The 21,509-nt window shown below is 35.5% G+C and overlaps 1 pseudogene; it reads left to right on the forward strand.

Annotated features, from left to right (window-relative positions):
- The first annotated feature begins 6,396 nt into the window (after window positions 1–6,396).
- On the forward strand, window positions 6,397–19,823 carry LOC112923134 (leucine-rich repeat-containing protein 2 pseudogene; annotated as a pseudogene).
- Window positions 19,824–21,509: the final 1,686 nt, after the last annotated feature.

Raw genomic sequence — 21,509 nt, forward strand, 5'->3', positions numbered from 1 at the left:
ATAACTTCCTAGTGAAAGAGTAAATAGCCACTTGTTAGGGCTCAGCTAAATTTTTAGATAAGAATCCTCATAGTCTTCATTTTTAGTGAGATATGTGTTAGGGCATTAGGGAGTGGGATAGGGAAAGGCCATTATACATAAAGCAAAGAGGATGGAAAGGTAGAAAGAATATCTCCTTCAGTTAAGAGTTCACACATAAAGTACAGTATCAGATCATATAGCCCTATACAAACACACACAGACACATATATACACATACACACAACAAATTTGCATGATTCTGTTTCTGGTTAAGATGTGTGTTAAATATCAGCAAATCAAAATTATGAAGAGAACAGATTTTTTCTTGTTCGACAAAATTTATTTGGGATTACTATCAAGGCATATAATTATTAGAACTCTAGATAAATCACTGGAGATGTACGTGAAGGAGAAGCAACCTCCATCAGTAATCAAACAGCCAGACTATCTCTGGGGCCAAAGAAAGTTCTATCTCTGTTTGAAGCACTGGCCAAATACTGAATTCCTGTTGCTCATGGGTACACACTAAACATTTACCACAGTAAATAATTTCATTTTTTAACCAACTCTGAGACTAGAATATACTTTTAGAGGATATAAAAACATCCAAATGACTACACTGTGAATATTCTAAGAAAACATGAGAAATATAATTACTAATTCTGTCATTTGAGGTTGAATATTTTTGTTATGATAATCATTCTGGGAAGAATAGATTTGGAAGGTGGCCCATGTGGCCATTAATGTCTAATCAATTGTTTTCTAAAGTTTGTGTAAAATATGTCATATGATCTCAATTTTGCTGGTATCCCTATGCCTATCTCCTGTTCATAGATCCCAGAAAACCCAACACTTGTAGGCAAAAGAATGGAGAGTCAGTGCTCAGCAGCAATGTGGAAGACATTTTTCTTTCTTGAAAAGATTTCCCAGGGTCTGGATGGAAGCAGCTGGAGGCAATAATGGAGATCTCATCCCGTTGGAAATGGTAGGATATGCCTATTGACAAACAGAGTGGCTTGTTGAGCAATAAGGAACTTGTAATTCTTATCAGAGTGTGAAATTTAACAATGACTCTTCAGGGCTTCCTAGCAGTTGAGCTTTTTGTTGGTTTTTGGTTTTTGGTATTTTAAGGAGGACTCTAAGTTAAATGAATTCTCATTCAGAGTATTCTTCATTTTAACTGAAGACCAATGTCTATTTACTAACAGGCACAGAAGATCTTGACAATTTGCTCTGTAAGTTTGTACCTGAATTCCTTGTGAAGGGGCATGTTTATTTGCTTTTCTACCTGGTTTCAGATGGAGAGATCACCATCAGGGTAATTCTACTGGCCCCCTATGCTTCTTCTTTCCTTCTCCTTCCAGGAATGAATGGTCAGTTTTAAAGAAGAAATTAAGCTTGTTTAATTTAGCACTTGTGTTCTTGCTTTTGTCTTTGGAAAATGTCTATGTGAAGAAAACATACATTCCCTACTGCTTTGTATAGTAGGTTCTATAGAAGTAGTATTTTTAGGGAAGGCCAATGATTTTCTAGCTATGCCCATACCTGGATGGGAATATTCTTTCAGGGTTACATTTTGAGCAAGCTCATTTGCTTAACAGACTAAACCATGTCAAATGGTCTAGCTTTTATTATTATAAAGGTGATGGGCTGATCTCTTTGCCTGACTACTCTCAATATCTCAAAGGTTTATTAATGATGTTGATGACAATTTTAAATATATATAAAATCTATATCTATATCCATCTATCTATCTATCTAGTCCCATAAATTACTAACACTTCTCAGTTTGTCCTTCTTCCATAGTCCTTAATTTTAATATAATTTCTATTATTTAATATCTTAAGAAAATTTCATGTGAACTAATGTAATATTCTTTACCACAGGAGAATACATTGAAACCTAGTGCATTATTTTTCTTGCTATGTACGTCTGTCAAAGTTCAGCAATTAGTCACAGAAAACACAGTATATGTGTTTTGTGTGTGTGTATAAAAAGTGGGTACTAATAAGACTTGTCTGCTCAGTCTTATTATTATATTTTTATGTCTGAAATCATCAATTAAATATATTAAATAAAAAAATTTTGTGCGTGACAACTTCACTGAGAGATACAGGATGACATTTTAAAACTTCCTTGAGCTAAACTACCAAGATACATTAAGAGGAAAAAAAATCAAAGCTGAATAAAAGCTTATGAAAGACAGAGTAAATCCTTTAGGATGATTAGTTCAGTGAAATGTTAAAAGAATATTTTGTGTGCATGTCAGGTCTCTTGCTATTCTCAAACTAGTAATTTGGATTCACTTCATTATAGCCACTGAAGTACCTTAGCAGAGTCTGGGAAGAGAAGTGAAGAGCCAGACAGAAAGAGCAATAACACTTAAAGGATGGAGTTGCTCTCATAATTCAGCTCTAGATAACTCAAACAAGCACCTTGCAAAATGACAATGCAGGGCTGAGCTCCACTCACTGTGAATGAAAATGCATAAGACACAGGAGCCCTCTAGGAGCTCCCTCAAGGAGCCTCAAAATGAATATTCCAAAGATGTAACTCATTTCTCTTTGTTTCAAGAGCTGAGACTTCCATTTTAACGCAAGGATACTTTTCAAACCAATATTATTTGACACTATGGCTGACTTTTAGGCAATAAAAGTCGTCATATTTTGTAAAAAAAAAAAAAAAAAAAAAAAAAAACAACACATGGATGTTTACATATTGGTGGCTTGATTAATGGGAAACTTTTTAATTCTTTACCTATTTGGTATGAGTTTCCAATGGCAATATCATAAAGTATGGCATTTTCTGAATGACCTAATTATGTATTCTTCTGGAAATTTTTCAAGGAAAACTTGATATTCAAAGAAACACTTTAATGATAATAAGCATGTTTGAATTATTTGCTAGCAAAAAAAAAGAAAAAGGAAGGGGGCTTGGAGTAGAGGCTCAGAATCAGACAGACATGGATATAGGACAGAAGTCTAGATCCAAATCTTAATAATTGTGTGACCGTTGCAAATAAATTGACTTCTCTGTGCTTCCATTTCCTGATCTTTAAAATGGGAATCATATTAGTATTAACCTTGTAAGTTTGTGTGGATGTAAATATAAATAACAAAAACCCATTATTAAATGTATTTTGCTGCACACCAAACAGTCAATTGCATTTTGTGATTTAATTTAATCTTCACAGCCACTATTTGAGAATACAGACTACATTTTCATATGTAGTAGCTGTCTCTCCCATGGCCAAATAGTCCCAAAGTCTGACTTCTAGTTCAAAATACTCGTCTTAGCTCTAGGCCTGTATATTTCTGCACTGTCTCATCTGGCCATCTGCCGAACACCTTTATAACTATATAAGCCCAACTGTACTCATCATCTTTAATCCTGTCCTATTCTTTTGTTTATCCTGTTCTCCCTGGTAAGTGGCAACACTATCCAAACAGTGCCCAAGCTATAAATCTAGAAGTTATTCAATCATCCCATATTATGTTCATTTATCTCAAACCCATCCATTCACCCCTTGCAACTGTCCTAATCATCTGACACCTCAACTATTCTTACAGTCTCATAAGTGGCCTTCCTGTAACAGATTTGCCTCCTTCCCATCCATCCTGAAATCCATTACTTATATTGGATCCAAAGTGTCATTTTAGAAGCTCACATGTGATTATGTTGCCCTATTGCACAAAAAAACTTTTAATTTTCCTTTAGATAAAGATGAAATTATTTAACATGACTTATAGGGTCCTGATAGGTTGGCTTCTGCAGTTTTACTATACTTAATTTGGCACTCACTGTCTATGCTTCAGTCATACTAGTCATGTTTCTTTTCCTCCAATGTATCTTCCCCTATATTGTCTCAAGACCTTCATTCATACTTTACCACTGTCTGCAATACTTTCTCGTACTTTCTCAATACTTTTCATTGTAGCTAAACTCATTGACAACTTTCAGGTTGAGAAATAGATTAGTCTTCACCCTTTGCATCCATATGACTTTATCCTTTTTGAGTTCTCATCATATTTGAAAATACTGCAATTGTCCATATCATTTGCTGGTTTGTAAGCTCCATGATGACAAGAAAAATGTCTGTCACCTTATTGTAAATCCAGCACAGAGTATTGCTCATTGCTCGTTGTGGGTACTCAGTACTCTCTGTTGAATCAGTTGAAAGTCTAAGCAGGCACTTGTAATCTGTTTCCTTTACCTTTTAGGTTCTAGGAATTGTTTTCAAGCTAGAGAGAAATAGAACAATAGAGAGTGAGAGAGAGAGTGAGCAGGGGAGACAGAGAGAGAGAGGTGGTGTATAGAAGAAAATAATGAGAGATAAAATCATGAAGGCTCAGCACATGGGCAGTGCTACCTTGAGATCAATGTGCAGAAGGGGCAAAGAAGGTTATCATCTTATTCCCACCTGCCTCCTTCACTCTAAAATGCTGAATAGCTTTAACCCAGTGAGGACATTGCTGCTATTATTAATAACTTCCATTTACTAAATGCTTCCTACGTGTTTACAGATTTACCTCATTTAATCCTAACACGCTTATGAGGTAGACTCCTCTGCTTCCCTTATTTTATATTATCCTATGGTAGAAACAAAAAGATCTTAAGTAACCCACCCAAAGTGATAGAAGAACAGAGATGCAAGCCCAGGAAATCTGACTCCAGAGCTTGTGCACTTACAAACTATGTCCTTTGGCATCGAGATGCCTCAACCACTACAGCAGTCAGGGAGCACTGGCTAGTAATATATTGATGAGAAAAATGGTCTGGGTAATCCTGACACTGAGGAACTGAGAGGAAATTCAAAGCAAGACTGCCAGCAGGTGAATAACATATGACAGATATTCTGATCTCATTCTGAACAAGCCTTTTTTGAAAGAATGGTCATATGTGTTTGTACGTGTGTGGTCTGTGGGTGTTAAAATAAAAAATTCACCAAACATTTGGATACTATAAGAATTTAGGTGACTTTCTTATGACTTGTCACTTAACTGCTCCTGGAAGGCATGAATCCTCAGCCACTCAGCTCCTGAACCTAGATATATACATTTGTCTGGTAGGGCTACCACAGCAAAATATCACAGCCTGGATGGTTTAAAGAACAGAATTTATTTTTTTTTACAGTTCTATAGGCTAGAAGTCCAAGATCAAGGTGTCAACACATATGGTTTCCACTGAGGCTTTTCTCCTTGGCTTGTAGATGTCTGCCTTCTCAAATGTTCTTTCTTCTGTGCACAGACATCTCTTGTCACCATCCCTTCTTATAAGGACACCAGTCATATTGGATTAGGACTCAATTATATGATTCCAAATTACCTTTTTATAGGCCCTATCTTTAAATACAGTCTCATGCTGAGGTACGGGGCATTAGGATTTCAACATGTGAATTTGGAGCAAGGGGCACAAAACTTAGCCCACAATACCATCCTTTCTATAAATGTATAAAACTCTACTAAGGTCTATGGGAATAATTAACCAGAACTGGTCAGTCTCAGCCTGTAAAATCTTTAGAGAATAAAGGCAAAACCAGTAGTACTTTTCTTTGTTTTTCATCAGTGGCAAAGGTGGAGGCAGGAACATCCATAGTGGCTGTTTTCTGAACTACCCTCTGGTAGCCTCACTGCTTGAAGCAGCTAAAATAGCCAACATAAGAATTTTAGATGACTGGCAATTTCTGGGACTAATAAAGAATTTGTATTATAATATCTAATGTTGAAATATGCAGCTGATTTATTGCTTTTTATGATAAGAATCAACAGGATTGAGTCGCATTTGTAAAGAAGTCATTTTCTAACTCTTCCTTTGTCACAAAAGTCCTTTTTAGGGGGGGAGGGGAAGAACACTAATTTTGTTCAGAAATGGGTAGTCATGTACTTTAGTGAAGACTAAACCCTTCGTTATCCAGGAATGAAATATGCTTAGTATATACTAACCGTGGAAATTGTTCTTCCTCCCAGCTAATTAATGGTTTAGAAAGGGCAACCATTTCTTATGAATGAGACATGAGGGAATGTATTCTGGTTGGAACCACTAGAAATTTCAGAAATTTCTTTATCCTAAGAATGAGAAAACAAGTAGAGATAGTCTTTCTTTCATGATTCTATATCTGGTTATGCTGAGAAGGTGAGGTCTGCAACAGCAGGCATTCTGCAAATATGAGGGAACTGGTGGAAGACCAAGTGTGCTGGATTGAACAATATCTCCCCCCAAATTCATGTCATCCAGAACCTGTGAATGTGAACTTACTTGAGCACAAAGCCTTTGCAGACATAATCACATTAAGATGAGGTCATATTTGTTGATAGCAGGATCTAATCCAATGATTGGTATCATTATAAGAAGAGAGAAATGTGGACACATGGAGATATGCAGGGACAATACCATGTAATGGATGTAGCAGAAATTGGAGTTGCAAGCCAAGGAACATCGACTCTTGTCAACAAAGTAAGGGGAGGCAGGGACAGTTTCTTCCCTAGAGGGACCATTGCCCTTTTGACACCTTTGGCATCAAACTTTTAGTCTCCAAAACAGTGGGATCATAAATTCACATATTTTTTAAGACTAGGTGGCTCCTTTGTTACAGTGGCCCTTGGAAAGTAGGACACAAGGCAGCCCTCGTAATGATAGTGTGGCCATGAAAACAAAATGGGTCCTTGATGATGCTAGTTAACCCAAATGGAACTACACTACCTCTAGTCTTCTTGTTATTTTATGATATTTTTTCTTCCTATTTTAGTCAATTCTGGTTGTTTTTCTTGTTGTTATTTATTGTTGAGATATCCCAAAGTGATATGTAATATTTGGGGTGTTGCGAGTATTTGGGGAAGAATACTTGGAATAGCCTCAAATTCCCTCTGCTAGCCAAACAGGTGGAGGCTCCAGGTGTAGAGATTTGGGGGATTAATGTAATGTGACCTCATGTGTTCTCACAGTCTGGTGAAGCTTTGCACTTATCATTTACTTCTGTTACTTATTGTCACTCCATGACTATCCCAGACTGGTGTGGCCTGGGGAAACACTGGCGATATTTGCTTGGTGGCCAAGCAACATACAAGTAAATTCCACTTGCCTCATATCAAGATCCTAGTCTGAGTTTTGATTAAAGATAAAGAGATGCAAAAATACCCAAATCACATGCATGAAAACAAAATGTCTGCTTTTTCAGATACTTCTATTTTTGTGTCTATAATTCTGTTCACCAACTGCATGTGTAACCTTTCTTTAAATTTGCAAAATAATTCAGAAGTTTTCATGCTGCCAATTGCTAATCAAACCTTCTTCATCAACATCCACGCCCTCTTCCCATTTGTCATCTTATTCATACATTGCAAACAGTGGCTCATGCAGCTCCCTCTTCTCTTTGCCTCAGGAAAACAGGCTGTGTATCCAAGGGGAAGCTTATTAGCAGCTAAAAGCTAATTTTTAATGCTACCTAATCAGGCTGCTGACTCATTTAAATTATGAACTTTAAGGGAAAAAAATCCTCATTTAATGATTCAAATATTAGTATGGCTTGTCACACAGTGACTTTAATATTGCTTGCTTCCTCTTGAGGAGTTCAAGTCCTAATCCTTTGTGAGAATAAATGGGTAAACCTGTTTCTTTCTCAGTGCATATGGTGAAAACCTATGAGATCTGTTTGATTTATATAAGTGTATTTGGCTGCTATTTTATATTTATCCAAGCTATATTATAAAGTACAAGTAAGGCTTAGCTCCAAGAATAAGATTTTTTTTAATATAAAGACTGGACATGTCAGTGAATATGGCACATGCAGACCTCCTAATTATGACTGGCTTACTAAATTGATTTCATTCATTCTACTTCATGTTATTTGTTTTCATTATTGATTTTTCCTATAAGTTAATGAATGAAAATGCAGGTGCTTGAAATTTTCATATATTTTAAATATGTTTTTAAAGCTTCAAGATGGTAAAGGTATTTTTATAGCGTTTGGAATTTTTCTAACTGGGCATATTTTGATTTGTTAAGAAGAGGAAAAACCTGTGGCAACATTTTGGCATCTCTCTGCTTCCCGTTGCCACTGTCAAGGAACTGATTTGAAAGGGAATCAACAACTAAAGGACACTCTCCTTTCCAGCATGAATTAGACATGCATGCAGGTCATGTAAATTTACATATAGTAATTTCATGTGGCATGAAGCCCATGATTTGCTCACTTAGAGGAAATTATTTCAGGAGCTACTCATGAGTATCAGTGAAGCATCCAACCACATTTGTAGAATCAGCATCTGCCATCTATGAAGGAAGTTTTGCTCCCTTTAGAAGTTTCAAATTTTCCAAGTTTACTCTAGAATGGTTCAATTTATACATTCTTTTTTTAAAAGATTTATTTCTTTATTCATGAGAGATACAGTGAGAGAGGTGGAGACATAGAGGCAGAAGCAGGCTCCCTAGAGGGAACAAGATGTGGGACTTGATCCCAAGACCCCAGGATCATGACCTGAGCCAAAGGCAGACACTTAACCACTGAGCCACCCAGGTGTCTCTGATACATTCTTAACATATGAGCTATATAATTAATATTAGAGGAGACTTACAACAACCTGCTACCTGGAAACAAGGAATATTTGAACAACATGGAAGATGATTATCTGGCCTCTGACTGAGGATTACAGAAAGAAAAATTTTACTGATCCCAATTTTCAGGTTTAAGGCCCTTCTAAAGAGAGTAATTTCTTCTCTGCAACATAAAAAAAAAAAAAAAAACTCACAAAACCTTATACCATCTTCCCTCCCACGTGGCATTCTTTCAAATATCTGAAAATTGTTATGTCTTCATACATATTTCAAGGCAAAATAACCTCAGTATCTTCATCCACCTTGCCGTCCTCTTCTTTATACTCTTTAATGGTGATGCTTGGTATTAAATACAACATTCTGGCTTGATATGACACACATGGAATATAGGATTACGATACCCTGTAGAGTGTATATGGAGACATAAAGAGATGATTTTTAAGGGAAAATATTTAATTTTAAAAGAGAATAAATCCTTCTTCCCTCCATGTCTTCCTACCTACCTTTGTCTCTTCCTTCCTAAATGATTTAGTCTACAATCAATTATATTGTGCTGATCAAGATAGGTTTTTTTCACCCAGAACAGAACTGCAGAGCAATGTGAGTTGTTCTATCTTCCGTAGTGCAGGTTGTTGGACAGTGGAGACTGTCCACATTGTGGTGGCTATTTTATGAGGGGAACTGAAGAAAGCATTATAAATTTCTCTCCATTTATTTAGATCTCCTTTTGTTTCTTTCTGCAATGTTTCATACTTTTCTTTTGCAACTCCTTGTATTTCTTTTGTTAACTTCTGAATTTTATTTCTTATGCTATTTTGAAGAGAATTATTTTTATATAACTTCATTTTTGGATTGTTCATTTTTAGTATATGGAAATACAGTTTAGTTTTATATTTTGATCTTGTATTTTGCAACCTTGCTAAACTCATTTTTTAGTTCTAACAGTGTGTGGTGCACTTATGTGTATATTCCCTGGGTTTTTCTATATATAGAATTATGTCATCTGTTATTACAGTTTAACTTCTTCCTTTCTAATCTCTCGATGGTGTTAAGTCAGAAATTTTCTTTTGCCTTATTGCACTGCCTAGAACCTATAGAACACTGTTGAACAGAAGTGGTGAGAGCAGACATTCTTGCCCTATCTTTAATAATGAAGAGTAAGCATTCAAGCTTTCAACACTAAGGATGATGTTAGCTGTGGGTTTTTCACAGATGTGTTTTATCAGTTCCTTTGTAGTTCTAGTTCTAGTTTTTTGAGGGTCTTTATGATAAGTGAATCTTGAATTCTGTCAAGTTTTATTATTATTATTAATTATTATTATTATTATTATTATTATTATTTATTGGGATGACCATGTGATTTTTTGGGTCTTTATTCTACTAGCATGATGTGATAGACTGAATAATGGCCCCCAAAATATGTCCAGATGCCCACCCCTATCCCTGGAACCTATAAATATATATTATCTTGAGTAACAATAGGAAACTAATGCAGATCTTAGAACTTGGAAATGGGATACTGCTCTAAAAATTCCTAAAAATATGGAAGTGGCTTTGGAATTGGGTACAATTGAAAAAAAATTATGATGAATATATTAGAACAATTCTAGATTGTGTTGAATATGCTGGATGTTAAAGGGACCATTGGTGAGAACTCAGGAGGAAGTAAGGAACATAGTAGGCAAAAAAATCTATTTTCTTGGAGAATACTTAAATAGTCATACATAAACAGATGGCATAAATATAAGTATTAAGGGTGCTTCTGGTGAGGGTTCAAAATGAAATTAAGAACATATTTTTGGAAACTGGAAGACAGGGAATCCTTGTTACATAATGGGAAGAAGCTTAGCTGAGTTGTGCCTTACAGGCTATATGAATAGTAGAACTTGTAAGAAAGGAACTCTAATATTTAGCGGAGATTTTCAAGAAGTGTTGAGGGTGTGGCTTGTTTTCTTCTTAACGTTTATAACAAGGCCCAGAAGATTGTTTCAAGCCCTTGAAACCAAATAGTTTGCCTGGTTGGATTTTCACTTTATTGGGCAGATGATTCTTTTCATCCTTTCATGTTCTTCATTTTTTAATATAAATTTATTTTTTATTGGTGTTCAATTTGCCAACATATAGAATAACACCCAGTGCTCATCCCGTCAAGTGCCCACCTCAGTGCCCATCACCCAGTCACCCCCACCCCCCGCCCACCTCCCCTTCTACCACCCCTAGTTTTTTTTCCCAGAGTTAGGAACTTTCAGTTCTGTCTCCCTTTCTGATATTTCCACTCATTTTTTCTCTTTTCCCCTTTATTCCCTTTCACTAATTTTTATATTCCCCAACTGAATAAGACTATGTAATGCTTGTCCTTCTCCGATTGACTTATTTCACTCAGCTGTTCTTCATTTTTGAATGATGACATCTGACATCTATAACTGTTTCCTATACCTGTCTGCATTGCATTTAGGGAGTGGTTAACTTATTTTCCAGTTTTACAGGTACACAGTTGGAGAGGAATTTTGTCTCAGGATGGATTATGCCCAGAGTTTCACCCATAGCAAATTTTGATAATTTAAATGATGACATTTGGGGCTTTTGAACAGGTAAGTCTTAAGTGAGATTTAGACTTGAATTAATATTATATTGAAGACCTTAGAATGTGGCGAATATATTTTCTGTGGGCTGGCGCCCTTTGTGACAAAAGGGAGTACCATGGCAGGCTGACTAATAGCCCTCAAAGTTATAATCCCCAGGTCCTATGAAAATGTTACTTTACATAGCAATAGGAAACCAAGACATGATATATTATGTGAACTTATGTTTGGATGTTAAATTCACTTTCCACCTCTTAATTGGATATTTCCTATTTGGTCATGATGTTTAATACTTGAAATCCATATATATATATATATATATATATATATATATATATATATATCCTGATTTAGTTTACTAATATTTTGATAAGGATTTGCAATTAACTTTTAAACACTCACAGTGGTACTTTATTTTTATGTCTGTTAAAATTTACCTTCTGTGTGCCTTTTCTAGACAATTGAAACTATCATGCTATAGCTATACTTGTCTCACAGTAAGTTATTAAATGTAATATTGTTACAACAATATTAACCTTCATTGGTTGAACAATGTGTAATACATTTCTATAGTTAAATTATTTCTCTTTGGTTCTACTTTAATCTTAAATGCATGCATATTTTTATGTAATTTTTGTACTTTTGAAAAATTTTACTTACTTTCTTAACCATCTATGTTATTCATTTGGAACTGAATATATCCTTGAAATGTCATAACCTGTAATATGAAGTATATTCATTCAACTGTGTGAAATATCAAAATATCCTTATATACTCCTTATTTTATCATTAATTTACAGAAATATGATTTCATACATTCCTCACAGCCCCATTAGGAATAACTCTTTGAAAAATAGGGAGGGATAACACTGGTTGAGCTGGGCTATTTCTTTAAAGTAGCTGGAGTCTCCAATAAAATGAAGATAACTCAACCTCTGTTTCTTTTTTCAAGTTACTCTAAGACAATTTTATTCAGATTTTGACTTTTCTTAATTTTGTTGTCCTTCCTATGATCTTTCATAATCTGGCTGTCTTCTCAGTTTCAATAATTCCAACAAACTTTATCTTTGTTCCTATGGTACATAATTGATTACGTGGTTTGCCTATGATTTATTCCTCTTTTTAGTTTCTCATTTCACATGCAAATCCTCACTTACAATTCTAGATTCATGGCTTCTGGACATACTTTCCAGTTCTACTTAAGGGCAATTAGATCCTCCTGGATCTTACTCTCTAGAACTTTCAATCTGACCACTCCTCCTATAGCTCTAGGTGGCACTAACTCCATTAACCTTTGAGTTCTGGGCATCTTTACGATATTGTTCCTGTCATATCATAGATATTAGCCCAGCAAGACTATATACCATTTTAGCTGCATTTTATTATTATCGTTTCTTAAAATTCAATTTAAAGAATTCTTGATTACATCACTGAAATATATCAGAAAAATACCTCATCTCCTTCAATCAAATGTCATCATTATTAAAATACAAATGTCAAGTGTCATCGTTATTAAAATAGAAATGTCATTTGTTCAATACAAAGAATTCAATATCACTATGTACTAAATCACTATTCTATGCATTGGAATACATAGATAATTAAGCCTTGTCTGAACTCTCAAGCCGCTCATGGTCTATTATAGGAGAGATGATGATCAACTATTAGTTGCTATTGATGACAAGAAAAAATAGTGATTTTTTAAAAATAGTGACAATTTTAAAAGTTGGAGAATATTTTCCAAGTAAATGCTCACAAACCATAATGTAAGGGGGTATAGGACTTTCTTGTGAATCATGTGTAGACCAAGGATTCTAGAAAAGTGTAATGACATGTCCAAAAGTTGATGAGTATGGCAGAGGCTTAGTGTGGGTTCCTCAGAAATAAAACCTTAGAAAACATCTTAAATACATCTTGAATATTTGGGAGAGTGGACCTCATAAAAAAAAAAAAAAAAACTGAGGGAAAGTGCACAGTGAAAAAGGAAAAGAAGTAAAAACAACGAAAGGCTTCATTTTGAGTTCTGCTGGAAGCAACAGAGACTCAGTCCAACAGTGCCTCTGAATATAAAGGTAAGGCCTCCAAACTGTTCCCCTAAAAGTCAGGATGATAGAATATTTCTCCACCACTCTGCCCACTATTGGTTGAGGATTTCACCAGGGGAGGTGCTCAGAGACAGAGCTTGTGTGAACTGTCCATCACAGCCTGTCTGCAATCAGTGGTAGACAGACATGCGACACCAGCTCCAGAGGCATTTTCTAACTGGGGACTTGAAGATTACTTGATGCAGGTGAGGCAGAGGACACATGCATGTGCATGTGTAGTGGGGTGTAGAGGACGGTGGGCTGTGAGCGGTAGGGCAGGGGACTGAAAAAGCAATGGGAGTAAGATTATTAGTGATTGAAGGGGCCAAAGTATGAAATTTGAACTCTCCTTGAGATAAGCATTGGAGAACAGACAAAAATTCATAAGTGGAAGTAATATGGTGGTATATGTGTTTGAGAACCTTACTTTGAAAATAATTTTTGTATAGCTTGAGAAGGTAAGAAAGTTGAGAGTAGCAGATAAAAGCAGTGCTTCCTTTGGGGGATGAAGTAGTAACACTGAGATTGGATATTAGGGACTGTATAATGGAGAATGTATAAGGCATAGTCCAGAAACTAGTATTTAATTCAATGTAGAAAGTAAAAAAAAAAATGAGAAAAGAATAATGATTTATATCTTTGCAGAAGAATGAGTGACATGGTGGCCCCAGGGATGAAGTTTGCATATTCAACTGGTTAAGGATACCAGGAGGCATTTGGAGCTTAAGGAATAGAAAAGATTCTGGGTTGGGGTACGGATTTGCAATTTTCTATAACTGAGTAGCACAACAATCTTCTATTGTGCATTGATCATTCACAAATAATATACACAAAGAGAAGAGATAAGAGCTGAGGACTCTGAATAACACCACAATCTAAGGAGTGTGAGGAAGAAGAGAAACCACAAATGATAATGTAAGGAGTGAGTGGGAAAAATTAAACGAGGAAAGACCATAGTCATACAAACTTAGAGGCTAAAACTAAAAGGAGAATTTATTAAATTGCCTTAAATTGCAGACATTTTGATAGTGGTAGCAGTGGTCAGTAGTGTTAAATATCTCTTACATTCAAGTAACGTGAGACTGATGAGTGGAAACTAGAGTTTGTAGTTAGACTATTAGTGACTTTGCAAGAGCAATTTCTGTGTAGTGGTGAGAAAAGTCAGCTCACAAGGAGTTAAGGAGAGAATAGAAGGGAAAGCAAAGTAACCTGGCTAGGATGGAAAGATGAGAAGTGAACAAATAGAGGGTATGATGTAAGAATAAATTGGGGCTTTTTTAATATAAGAGAAATGTGAACATCTTTAGACGCTTAGAAGAAAGGACCAGCTCACATAGGAGAAAGAGGAAAAAATAATAGAGTAAGACATAAGGTGAGAGCAGTGTTTAGAGCGTGATAGCTTAGTGTTGGATATAAAAAGGGATACATCTTTCTTTTAAGCAAAAAAGGAAAAGAAAAAGACAGGAAACATAGTTAAGTTTAGGCGCTTTAAATTACAACATATTAATAGTCCAGCTACGTACAATTTTAACGGGAGTAAAATTAGACAAAATGGATTTTGGCTCCATGATGACATTGGTTATTAGGGAGAACTTCGCCTTAATAGAATTTGTTAATGAATTGGTAATGCTTCTCTAGGAGATCTTTAAGGACAACAGAAATAGCCATCAATCAGGAGTGATTTAGGTGAAGCCTAGTGATGAGGCTCCTGTTGATACCTCCCAGCACTATTCATTCTGTCAGTAGACTGTATCAGATAAAGCTCATTTTGGAAGTGGCAGTTCTTAGCTCAGTTGTAGGTAAATGGTACACAGTAAGTACTTAATAAATAGCTATTAACTTAATGACATAACATCTTCAACATTTTAAAAAGAAAGATACATCAATAGTTTAATTAATTATTATCCTTGGACCAGAAAATCCTAGCACCACTGGGGTTCTAATTAGGAAAATTATTAATAGAAAGACATCTTATCTGCAAGATTTGCTTAATTTGTATTTATGAGGTAAATTTTACACATTTCTGTAGTAATGTGCTTTTGTGATTTTAGTTCCTGTCTTTGAACATAGAAAATCCCTGTGTTTTAAACAATCAAAAAAAGGCACAGGATCTCAAGACCTGTTTTCAGAAGTGCAATATCTAGGGCATCATTGGGTCAGTTTCTGATATTGCCTGAAGCCTCTGTGGAGTTGATCCAGAGATGGCTATCTCATTTGTTCACAATAGGGCTCACACCAACTCTCAGGTGGGGCCCCTTAAGAGGTAGGGAACTTGAAGAAAAATTGCCCAGTCTCCAGTCAATAGGCAATTGTTTTCTTAACCAAGAATTATTCACTTGCCTTGACCCACCTTATGGGTTTCCTCGTCACTCTGCAGCTCTAAATGCCAGGGAAAACCTGCTGAGAATGAGGCTGTCTGCCTGTTTTCTACTGAAATTAGACAATTCTTTTCATGTCATGAGAGCAAATCTGCCTTCGAAGTATGAGAATCAGATCCATGGCTAGGTTGTCTAAACTTTGACACTATGAAAATATAACCTGTGGTTTTTACTGCTATAATATTTGGCGTTTCTATAATATTTTGACTGACGTAATTCTCCTCAGACATTAGCATTCTGTTTCAAACCAGTTATTTGGAGAATGTTTCCCCTTAAATAAAACAACTATTTTAAACTCTTATGTTATGTAAATGACACATAATATAAAATTATGGTTTCTACAGGAGCTATGATATAATGGTCTTATTCTTTACTCTTTTTTTTTTTAATACAAAGAGATAGATCCCTTTAAGTGTATATTGTGGAGCACTAATGCATCCTTATGAAGGGACACAAATAACTTTCCTTCTTGCAAGTTTCAGACACAATGAAAAGAATACACATGAATGAAGTGTATTTCACCCAAACAGAACCATGTCTTGGCTAAGATGTCATTGTCCATTGAGTGATGTTTATCCAGTACAATTACAGTTTTCAGTTAGATTCTTCAAGTCCAAAGGTTCTTTAACTTTGGAATTATGAAAGATACACTAAAGACATATTGAGAATATTGAGTCCACACTAGAATGAAAATGATTGACAGTTTTCAAAGCTGTCTACTCATATATAATCGTCTAGTCCACAAATTATCCACGTTTTGATATAGGATTCTGTGTTATAGGTAATTACCATGATAAAAGTTCTAAATCATCAAAGTCTTGGCTTATTTTTTTATAATTTCAAATAATATTTTTAATCACTTGTTCTTATGGTGAAATACCAGGTAACTACTTCTTTAGAAAAATTCTAATTGCTTTCAAATATATCTGAAGTCTCTTGTTCAAAAGAGGTAGGATATATCCTTACGAATTTTTTACAAAAAAAAAAAAAAACAATCACACTTGTGCCTCTTAAATCATATGCATAAGATCAGCACTGTAGCTTAGAATATTAGCACTCATCAGAGAATATCATTTCAGACTCGTAATTATTTTTCCAGAATTTAGAAGAACTTTTTACTATAAATAACAGAAGTATTTACTTTGGCTCATAGGCCACAAGTTGGTGTTCCATACCCCAAATGAGCTTACGTGTAAGTCTTTTATTCAGCTCATAGTACCCAAAACTTATCGTCAAATTAGATAACAATATTTCCAAATCAAGAGATTTCACATAAAATTAGAATATTTGACTTTTTGTGGGACACTGGCAACCTATGTTGTTACAAGTTTATAACTTACACAGGTTTAAGCAGACCTCATTGTATCTTCTTTATTCACTAAGTACCTTTGTAGTCACTTAAGTTTGCTATCCATGACTACAAGGACCTGGTTCCAGTTCTAGCTCCACTTATTAATTGTTTCAGCTTGAAAAAATAGTTCTATAATTTTACTACTCAGTTCTTTCATGTATCAAATGTGAATCGCAATACCTGCTTTGCCAAATCATTCCTGGAAAAGTACATTCTAGATAGTTCAGAGTATAGATAATCCCTATGATTAATATGGTAATACTGGGGAAACTGTAGCTAGCTCAGTTTCACTTCGGATTCCTTGGATCAGGAATTTATGAGGTAATCCAGAAACTGTCCTATTTTTTACAGACTCCAAAACTTGATTGGTCAGCATCCAGTGTTAATTCATATTAATGAACTCTACAATTCTGAAGTTTAACATTCAAATTTTACTATTTGGTTGAATAAACACTAATTGTTGAGGTATTAGATATTTGAGTCCTATGGCCAACACATTTTTGCCTTTGGATAGTATACGTGAATTGTCAGACTCCAACTAGGAGGCTGTTCATTCATAGTTAGAAATACAATGGGCTAGATTACATACTATTTGAATCCCTGGGCTGGGTATTCTATTCTTCAGATACTTCAATGGGAAAATACAGCTCTGTCAGTAGATGGCTTGGTGAATATGATATCACACACACACACACACACACACACACACACACACACAAAAACAGAGTTAATTATAAGATTTGAATAGCTGATGGAATTAGATGGAGCTGCACTGTTACAACTGGACAGGAAAAGGCTTTGGCCTATGGCACCCACTTCCTTGGGTTGTCCTTGGATGGATAGTGATTATATTTGACACTGAACTCTGCTTGTTTTATTTTTCATGCTTAACCTACGCTCCTTCTGATTGATATTGATATTTTGTTGGATGTGTGAATTCATGCAATCAGGATTCATTCAAGGCTTGCTCTTCTGAGAGAATCTTTGTCTTTCTAAGATAGGTTGTCCATTCCTGTCCAGGTTGATTATGTCTTGATCTACCTGTTTAATCCTCAAAAGATATCTTATTTGCAAATTCTTTGTAACCTTCTAGTTACAATTTAGACTGGCTCTTTTTTTCTTTTAGCTCCTTGTAAAGATTTGCTACCCAAATTCCACTAATTATCTTTTTCAACATGTTTGTCTGTGTGTTGTTTGTATGTCTCTATCCTGTGTGTATGCCTGTGTGCTTTGGGAAGCACATTTAATGGAATCTGCCATTTACATCTCTTAGTTTTTAAGGAAAATATCCTCTGTAGCTTCTGTTTTTTTAAATCTCCCATATATGGTGATATCTGATGGTTACCAGAGGAAAAGTGAGGGGAGGTGGGGGGGGGGGGGAGAGTAAAATAGGGGATGGAGATTAAAGAGCACACTTAACATGATAAAAGAAATAATTTAAAAAAGAATATCTGAAATCCTTTCTATTTAAAGTTCCTCTAATTTCATGATGAATCTTAATCTTAAAAATGTCATAATATTGATTGATAAACAGCAATTTGTAGCATATTTTACCTAAAAGTCTCAAATAACTTTGCAAAAATCATATGTACTTGTTATAAGTTATAAAATAAATAACTTGAATTTCTCTAGATTTTACTGGCAGATCTAAAAAGGCAAAAATATTTGCTACAGAAATGTGGTACTTAATTTTACTTCAATGGCTGATACATTTATCTAAAAAAAGGGGTACAGCTTTTTTTCTGTCCCTTTCCTCTATTCAACATGTCTGAGCAAGGACTTGGTGGGTCCTCGAGTGCAAAATTCTGGATTTGTCTGTCTTTTCTGGTCAGAGCTGTGATCAACTGTGCTGACAATATGGAAACCAAAAATCTGTATTATCTCTGTGAAGGGGATCAAAGGAGGATAGTAAAGAGTTCTTGCTGCTGGTGTGGATGTCATGGTAATGGCCACAGTGAAGAAAGGCAAACCAGAGCTCACTTTCCAAGGAGAGAGACAAACAGAGCAGTCCTTTTGTGTTTGAACTTTCGGGGGAGCAGTGGACGGAGCTCCCCGATTCCTTGAAGGAGCAGACACACCTGAAAGAATGGCACATCAGTAATACCCTGATTCAAAACATTCCTACCTATATTGAGCTGTTTCAAGCGATGAGAATTCTGGATCTGCCAAAAAACCAAATCTCCTGACTTCCAGCTGAAATTGGTTGTTTGAAGAACCTGGAAGAGCTCAGTGTGAGTTTCAACCATCTTCCTCCAGTTCTGGAGGAAGAGCATTCCTCCAGAACTGGGGGACTGTGAAAATCTAGAGAGATTGGACTGTTCTGGAAACCTAGAATTAACCGAGCTCCCCTTTGAAGCTAGAAGAACTGCAGACCTTTCTCTTGTATAAGAACAAGCTGACCTATCTTCCTTATGCCTTGCTTAACTTAAAGAAGCTCACCTTATTAGTCGTCAGTGGGGACCATTTAGTGGAGCTCCCAACGGCGCTGTGTGACTCTTCCACACCTTTAAAATTCGTGAGCCTCATGGACAATCCTCTTGATAACACCCAGTGTCAAGATGATGTCGAAGTGATGGAAAGTGAGATTGTCAATGCTTTGATAAAGAAGTTTTGAAAGCCTATCTTGAAGATCTTAAAGAAAGAGAATCTGTTCCCAGTTATACCACCAAAGTATCTTTTAGCCTTCAGCTTTGATACCATCCATCAGAAGACTACATAATCTCCCTGTGCTGTGGAGCTGTAAATCTTGGTATTGTGAAATAATGGTTTGTGCTTAAGGACAAAGTCTAGAAACCACAGTCATAGTTAGGAAAAATGACTTTCAAATTTCACATTTGTGAATTCTTCCCTCTGTTGACTGGAGATTTGATAAGCTGGTTTATGTATAAAGGCTCATTTGCAAATATTGTATCTAAATAATGCACATTTAATATTTTAGAAAATGTGTTTTTCTAAAAAAATTATAACTCAAAGACCAAAATCTGAAAAAAAAAAAAAAGGTACCTTCGAAAGAAGGTACATCCAGCAGTGATAATTCCGTAATGAAAATCATACTGGAGAAAAGATGTTTTTGTTGTTGTTGTTGTTGTTGTTGTTGTTGTTGTTTTAAGATAATACAGGGGTCATAGTAAACACTAATACCACCATTAGCTCCAACATAGTAACCAGTTTGAAAGAAAATTACTGGAGGAATAAAGCACCTCCAAACAAGAGGAAAACAACAACAAAAAAAGAGGAAAACATAATACAATAATCTCATCGTGTCAATAGCTTTCTCTAGAATATATATGGCTTTCCCATTACCCAAAAGTATAGTCCATTTGTGATGTGATTTTCAAGATTTTCATTTTTTTCAACTGATCTCTATTATACAGAATAAATATACAATAAAACCTGACATCTAAAATGGAGTTATCCTCACAATACTAAATAGCATGTTTATCCTTTCCTCTCTACCTCTGCCTATGCCATCTCCATGACCTGAAATCTCATCTTTGAGCTTATCTGTCTTTCTAAATTACACGCAGATTTTAGTTTTCACTTTAGCCTTCTTTAACCATGCCAGTTCAGGGTGTACACTAAATCTTCTTTACTAATACATTTGGAAAGCTTTCTTTCATCCAGTAATTTGCCATATGCCCTTCCCAGAGACACCTATGTGGAATTATGTGGTGTTTGGAAAGTATGGAATTTTGTTATTCTGGTGTTTGTCTATAATATGTCAACACAGGATTTTAGACTGGAAAATTGGAGTGACTTGCCTAAGCTCACTAAAATGGTAGACAGCAAGATTAAGACTAGAGCCACAAGTTAGTTTGACTCATGAGTTTGAAGCTTTTTCCGATGTAGAATTCTGTACTGCTTTTTAGTCCTTCAAATTTTTGGTAATTTTTGAAGACCAGATGCTAGGAAACTTTCCAAAGCCACACACCTTTCTCATTTCTCTCTCTCTCTCTCTCTCTCTCTCTTTCTCTTTCTCTCTCTTCCTCTCTCTCTCTCTCTTTTCCCATCCCGCTCTCTTCCTCTTGCTCTCACTGTTTCACTCTTGTTCTCCTTCTTTTTCTGGAATGATTTCTGTTGCTTTTAAATTTGTAGCTGCCTTTCTCATTACTGTATGCAAATAATAAGCCAGGGCCATAAGTTATATTAATGTGAATCTAATGCCTATGTCATTAGACATTCATAGAGGCTGATATGACACAAGATGAACAAATTTGTTCCCACCCCATTTGTCATCAATCCTAGGTCAAAAGGGAACTCAATACATTATACTTGTATTTTTCAGATCCAAAGAAGCTTTTGGCTACCAAATGGAGATCCCAAATGTTTATCATAAAATTTACTGTATTAATTATTCTATCTTACCAATGGAAAAAATTGTATTAGTTTCTAACAAAAAGACACATAGCAGTTTAGTGTTTTGTGAACATGGGCATGTCATGGTTTAAGGATTATGATCTTTGTGTACTCCACAAAGTATGTGATAGTTGTCATGTTTGTTAGTGTCAGCCCAGTGTAAGGTCTAGAATTTTAATCTCAGCAT

Source organism: Vulpes vulpes, chromosome 1 (assembly GCF_048418805.1).
Source record: "Vulpes vulpes isolate BD-2025 chromosome 1, VulVul3, whole genome shotgun sequence".
In the NCBI taxonomy this organism is placed as follows: domain Eukaryota; kingdom Metazoa; phylum Chordata; class Mammalia; order Carnivora; family Canidae; genus Vulpes; species Vulpes vulpes.